Genomic DNA, 6,102 nt, shown 5'->3' with positions numbered 1-6,102 from the left:
GTGCAATTCCAAATGAAAGTTGTGAACAATAAGGCAACTTATCAGTTCCATTTGGACAGTATTTGATGAACTTGGATTTATCAGTTAGGTTTGTTCATTTTCTTGGTTTTGTCTTTATCTATTGCCTATCTCCTGAGATGTATGTTTTTGGTGCTAGAAATCTGTAGATGGTGGATTTTCGACAAAGGCTAAATTCGTAAACTCATAATTATACGAAGCTCTGATTCAGCAATCAGATGTGAGTATCGAGACACGGGTCTCTCATCGAATTCTCAACGGAGAGTACTTTCTCTCAGAGTACATGTAGATATGTATTCTCATGACTGGACAACGGCATATCTCATGAATACTGAATACTTAAAGTGATTATTTCTATATAGCATCACGAGATGGACGGCTCCTAGACAGCTTGCTCTGCTAGTATAGAGCGATAACGTCTTCAGGAACAAACAACAAGTTTACCCTGACTATATAAAGGATATGACTTACCGGCAAGCTCGTATCAGGATAATTAATTCTCCTAGACAGCTTGCTCTGCTAGTATAGAGCCACAAAGTTAATTATTCCTAATTACAATCGCTCATATTTCATGGTCGAATCCACGACTGGTCCCATGGAATGACAATAACAATAGTTCTGATTCTATGATCGAATCCACAGCTTGATCTCATAGAATAACAATAACTATATTATCTCATTACTCCGATTTCATGATCGAATCCACAACTGGTCTCATAAATGGTAATAGATAAACCTTAATTACTCCGATTCTATGGTCGAATCTACGATCCCATGGAATGGTAATGCTCACTTTATTATTCTGAATTCGTAGTCGAATCCTCAGCTGATCCTCTGAATTAATAATAAACATCTTATTACTCAGTTTTGTGAATTATTCTCCACTGAATTCCACAATTAGTAATAAATAATCAACAACCGGGCATCTGAGCTACCTCTAAGTAAGCCCCGATTCAAATGGTGAAGGTGTATTCAACGATGATACACTAACAGTCACCGCACGAACGAGTATTTCAAAAATACAACGAAACGATGAACCTATGCAAAATAGAGAAGAAAATAATAAATAATTAAAAATATTGACCAGGGTGCTGGGAGCACGGACACACGACCGACCGACCATGTCGTGGTCAATCCCACGCCAGTTTTATATTTTTAATGCATTTTTATTATTTTCCATGATTTGATGAAAATTCTCTCATTTTATCAAATCTCCTTCGTCTTGAGCAAAACTCCTCGGTTTCATGGTACTTCCATAAATCCATAAAAAATAATATAAAATTAAGGAAAGGAGTGTGGGGCGTGACCATTGGCCAATCATCCATTCCTTGGTCCCAACCGGCCCCACACCCACGGTTTCTTATTATTTTATTATTATTATTATTATTATTATTATTATTATTATTATTTCTCTAATTTCATGAAAAAACTCCTTCATTTCATGGTATTTATGCACAAATCATCAAATAATAATAAAATAAAATAAATTATGAAAACTTGTGGGACCGGGCCTTGGCCTGCCGGCCATGCCCTAGCCGTTCCCACAGGCCCCTTTGTTTTATTATTTTATTATTAGTTTTCATCAAATTCCTTGATTTCATGGTATTTCTCTCAAATTAGGAAAAATTCCCTCAAATCATCAAAATACCTAAAAATATTAAAAAAATTAGGAAAACTCGTGGGACCGGTCTCTAGTCTAGCCGGCCGGCCATGCCTTCCACGGTCCCACATGCCCTTGTTTTTTATTATTTTAATATTTTTTGCTTCCTTGAACTTATGAAAACTCCTTCAATTCATGGAAACTCCCTAAATTCATCAAATTTCTCAAAATTCATGAATTTTTCATAAAATCATTATAAAATTAGGGAAACTCATGGGACCGGGCCCTAGCCGTCCGGCCATGCCTTCCACGGTCCCACACGCCCTTGTTTTATTATTTTAATAGTTTTTACTTCCTTGAACTCATGAAAACTCCTTCAATTCATGGAAACTCCCAAAATTCATCAAATTTCTCAAAATTCATGAATTTTTCATAAAATCATCAAAATATTATAAAATTAAGGAAAAGGCACCACGGGACAGTGGTCACGACCGGACGACCATGCCTTGACCACGGCGGTCCCACGCCTCCTCATTCCTTATTTTATAATTATTTTTCATCATCTCATGGTGTTTTCCTCAGTTTCGTCGAAACCCTAATTTTGGCATATTTTCTCGAATGGATGCTCAATTGCACGCCAGAAAATATCAAAATTCTCAGGACTGAGACGCGGACGCCTTGGGGACACGGGCACGCTATCTTCACCGACCAAGATTGGCTCTTTGGCTCACGAAAGCTGGTCCCATCAATTTTCACAGTTTTGACCTAATTTGCACAATTGCTCGTATTAGGTCTGAATCTCTCCCAAACACTTTGGATTTTCATGAAGTGATCGTCAGGCGGTCACGGGACAACCCAGGTCCGGTTTCATGACTCCATGGTCGGTCCCTCGCTTCGTCATAATTAATTAGGTTTTCTCACCTAAGGCTCAGACGAGCATTTTCGAATAAATGATTAAACCAGCATTTAATCATTCTTTCACCAACAAATCGTCAACTCTTCAGGAGTTCTTCGTATTTGCTCACGTGAGCATATGGACACTACATGGTTGATCCACGGTCCCATGTAATCGCTCCCTCTTTCGTCCCATGGTTGAAATTCTGACGAACCATGAATTGATTATCAATTGATCAAATTAGGGTTTCTGAATCCAAGGATCATCATTCCAGATTCTAACCTTAATAATTTTATGACGACCTCATGGTCATTAATTTTATTAATTATGCTCGGTTCAACGACCAATATTCTAATTAATATTTTTGGTACGCTGCCAATAATCCATCAGACGAGCAACACATGCTTAGACGATCAAATATTCAACAATTCATCACATGAGCAACACTTGCTCAGATGATAAATATTTGTTCAAACCAAGGAATATTGGTTCAACAATCAATATTCAACGATCCACCGAATGAGCAATACTTGCTCACTTCATCGTAAGAACTATATCTCTGTCTCATGACATGTTCAATTCACGAGTTTCAGAACATCATGTTCAACTCAACGACTACATGGACTCATCGTCCCATCAAACCACGAAGTCATCAATTGACTAACAAACCACGAGACGTCAATCGTGTCACTTTGGGGGGATATCACTTAGGGTTTTGGTCTGGCGGTCTACGGCACGTGTGTTCAAACACATGATGGAATGTGAGCAAGTCATGCAATCAGTTGAAGGAATTCACGAGGTAGTGGGTGGAAAATCGATCAAGTCTCCACACGTTGAGCAACTGGTTTCAAACACGATCTCCACTTCCCCACTCCTTGATTCCATCAACTGTCACACTTCATGGGGTCATGGTGTCTAAAATTCCAGCAATATAAATAAGTCTCTGAATCATGATTGAATCATCGGCATCATCAGTATCATCAATCTCACGTCTCATCGACAACTCGAGATCGTCAACTCATCAATTGAGCAACTACTCTCAATTGAGCAATTTCAATCACTCAGAGCTTATCGTATTCGGAACTCACACACCCACAATCTTTGATTACCATTGATTCCATACATTTCTCAGCTTCCCTCCTACAGGTCAACCCATCCTCTCTTGTGACCGAATTTACTCTGGAACGGTCATTGTCTTGATTTAGGCCAGAGTACTACAGATTGATCTCTCGAATCTAAAGCACCTCCTTTGCAGCGGTGCATCTGTGTGAGATTCAACATTTCGCTCGGTTCGAGGAGTCTCCTCCGTACGGTCGTCTCCTTAATTCCTTAAAAACCAGCAAATCGTTTTTCCCCATCTACAAAATCCAAGCAACTGTTCCTGTTTAGGTGAGACCTGTCTGCGCAATTAAATAGGATACAGACAATTTAAATATATGCCTACATGTCTCAGAGAGAAATTTTCACGGAAGATGCGAAGTATGGGAATGAATTAATAGGAGGGTAATTTTTTTGAACCCCTTTTCACTCTTCGCATTATATCAATGCCATTTGATCATTTTTTATCATGGTTTACGTGTATAATGGTGGACCAGCTTCATAAATGGTCACGGCCTTGAGGCCCGGGTACTAAATATGGTTCCTGTCACTGGGTTGCACACTTTGCTTATTATATATGACCTACGGGCTAATAGGAGTTCAACATGATTAGTACAAATTATGTGTTTCTTCTTGTTCGTCAGCTGTTTAATACATGAAAATGTTAAGAGAAATGTCTAAATTATCTGCTCTCGTTGCAAGTGTTAACCATTTGATACTTACCCCAGAACATATGATTTACTGCAGAGGAGATTTCATTCTTGGATAATGGAGATCAATGGAATTATATTGCTATGCGATAGCTGGACTAAGTGACATCGAAGGGTGCTTGAAACCAGAAGAACTATGGATGTTGTAAAATTAAGTGATCTGTAGCAACTTTTATCATGTGTGTTGAAGTGTAATTTTTATGTATTTCAAGTTTACTTTTATGTTGGTTAACTCACATTATTTTGATATAGGTGCTCCTACTGGAACTCGTTTTAGGTACGGTTCTGATGATCTTGACCTCTTGCATATGAATTAGCAAGCTTTGTGAAGGCAGTAAGTGTACTTGTTTCTCGTATTTTCATTTCTACCTTCCACTATGTGTTACCTTATAACTGGTATTTTATTCATTCATCCTCTAACTGCCCATCGTGTTTTCTATGTAGATGGATGCTATCGGTGAATCTGCACTAGATCGTCAATCCTGCTCTTTCTCGGGTAGAATTTGCAAATCAGAATTTTTCAAAGTATAGTGAATCTTTGTTTCATGAAGTGGTTCATTTATTTGGCTTTGTTTTACTCATTTCCCAGTGAAACTTCTCCTGAAGAACCAATCTGAATCCTGCTGGTGCACATCCTCTAACTGGTCATTGTGTTTTCAATGTAAATGGATGCTATCGGTGAATCTGCACTAGATCGTCAATCCTGCTCTTTCTCAGGTAGAATTTGCAACTCAGAAATTTTCAGAGTATGGTGAATATTTGTTTCATGAAATTTTCATTTATGTGGCTTTGTTTTACTCATTTCCTAGTGAAACTTTCTCCTGAAGCAGCAATCTGAATCCTGCTAGTGCACATCCTCTAATTTTACAGTACTTGGTAATCTCTATCACTCTATGCTTGGCCTTGAAACAGTTTTAAAAGATCCATGTTTAGTTGGTTGTTGCTTTTTGCTGCAGGGTGGTATACTCAAACCCACTGAACCAGTCTTATATTTTCAACCGAGATGATTATAATAAGAAAAAGCTTCATGTTCTGCCATTATAATGATTCTTCTATTGATGATTTATTTTTTAATGTTGTGCAGAACAAGGAAGTAACTAAAGTTATTCATAAAGGTGTTGCTGCCTATGAATGCAAGATCGTTGAAGGGTGCAATCATCAGTTACTATGATTTGTGAATTGTTGAAGGGTGCAAGATCTGATGCTTGTGAATTGTTGCTTATGGTTGCGGCTGCATTGGTGTTACTTTGTACCAGACGACCGGAAGTTGCTGCATTTAAGTTCCATGGCTACTAAATGTACCTGCAATAGTGACTGGTGGAGGTAAATACTTTGTCCTTGACCAGTAGAGTTTAAAGTTCCCCAAGTTCTGTGTCTTGTGACCAAGGAAGCTGGTGCCCAGGTCATAATCACTGAAATTGATGATAAAATCCTTGTAAATTGATAGTTTTTTCTTTAGGAGAGTAGTAGCACTTGAATTCTATTTGTATGATTTTGAACTAAATTTTCAATTTAATGAATGGAATTGGCATTTTGTATGAAATGAATTTATTATTTGTATTTCATCTGAATTTGAATTTTCATTTGAGTTTCAATTTAGTGTAATTTGAGTCTGGATCAGAATTATTTCAGCCCATCCAGAATTGCTGAAATCAGTCAGCCAAATCTGAATTGTTTTTTTTACATCCAAATAAGTTAAATAAACGACGTAATCTAGGTGTCGTGCTTAGCGGCACTTTGGAACTATCGTAATTCAGCTGCAACTTGAAAGTGTCGTTCCA

General features: G+C 37.9%; 1 long non-coding RNA gene across 1 annotated transcript; it reads left to right on the top strand.

Moving 5' to 3' along the window:
* Positions 1 to 4,765: 4,765 nt before the first annotated feature.
* Positions 4,766 to 5,793, top strand: LOC113319596. The gene is made up of 4 exons (XR_003345676.1): positions 4,766 to 4,817; positions 4,911 to 5,038; positions 5,131 to 5,197; positions 5,406 to 5,793. It is a non-coding gene; the product is annotated as an uncharacterized LOC113319596 (long non-coding RNA).
* The last annotated feature ends 309 nt before the right edge of the window (positions 5,794 to 6,102 follow it).

This window comes from Papaver somniferum, chromosome 10 (assembly GCF_003573695.1).
Source record: "Papaver somniferum cultivar HN1 chromosome 10, ASM357369v1, whole genome shotgun sequence".
Classification (NCBI taxonomy): Eukaryota; Viridiplantae; Streptophyta; class Magnoliopsida; order Ranunculales; family Papaveraceae; genus Papaver; species Papaver somniferum.
This window is presented reverse-complemented; position numbering and strand designations above follow the sequence as displayed.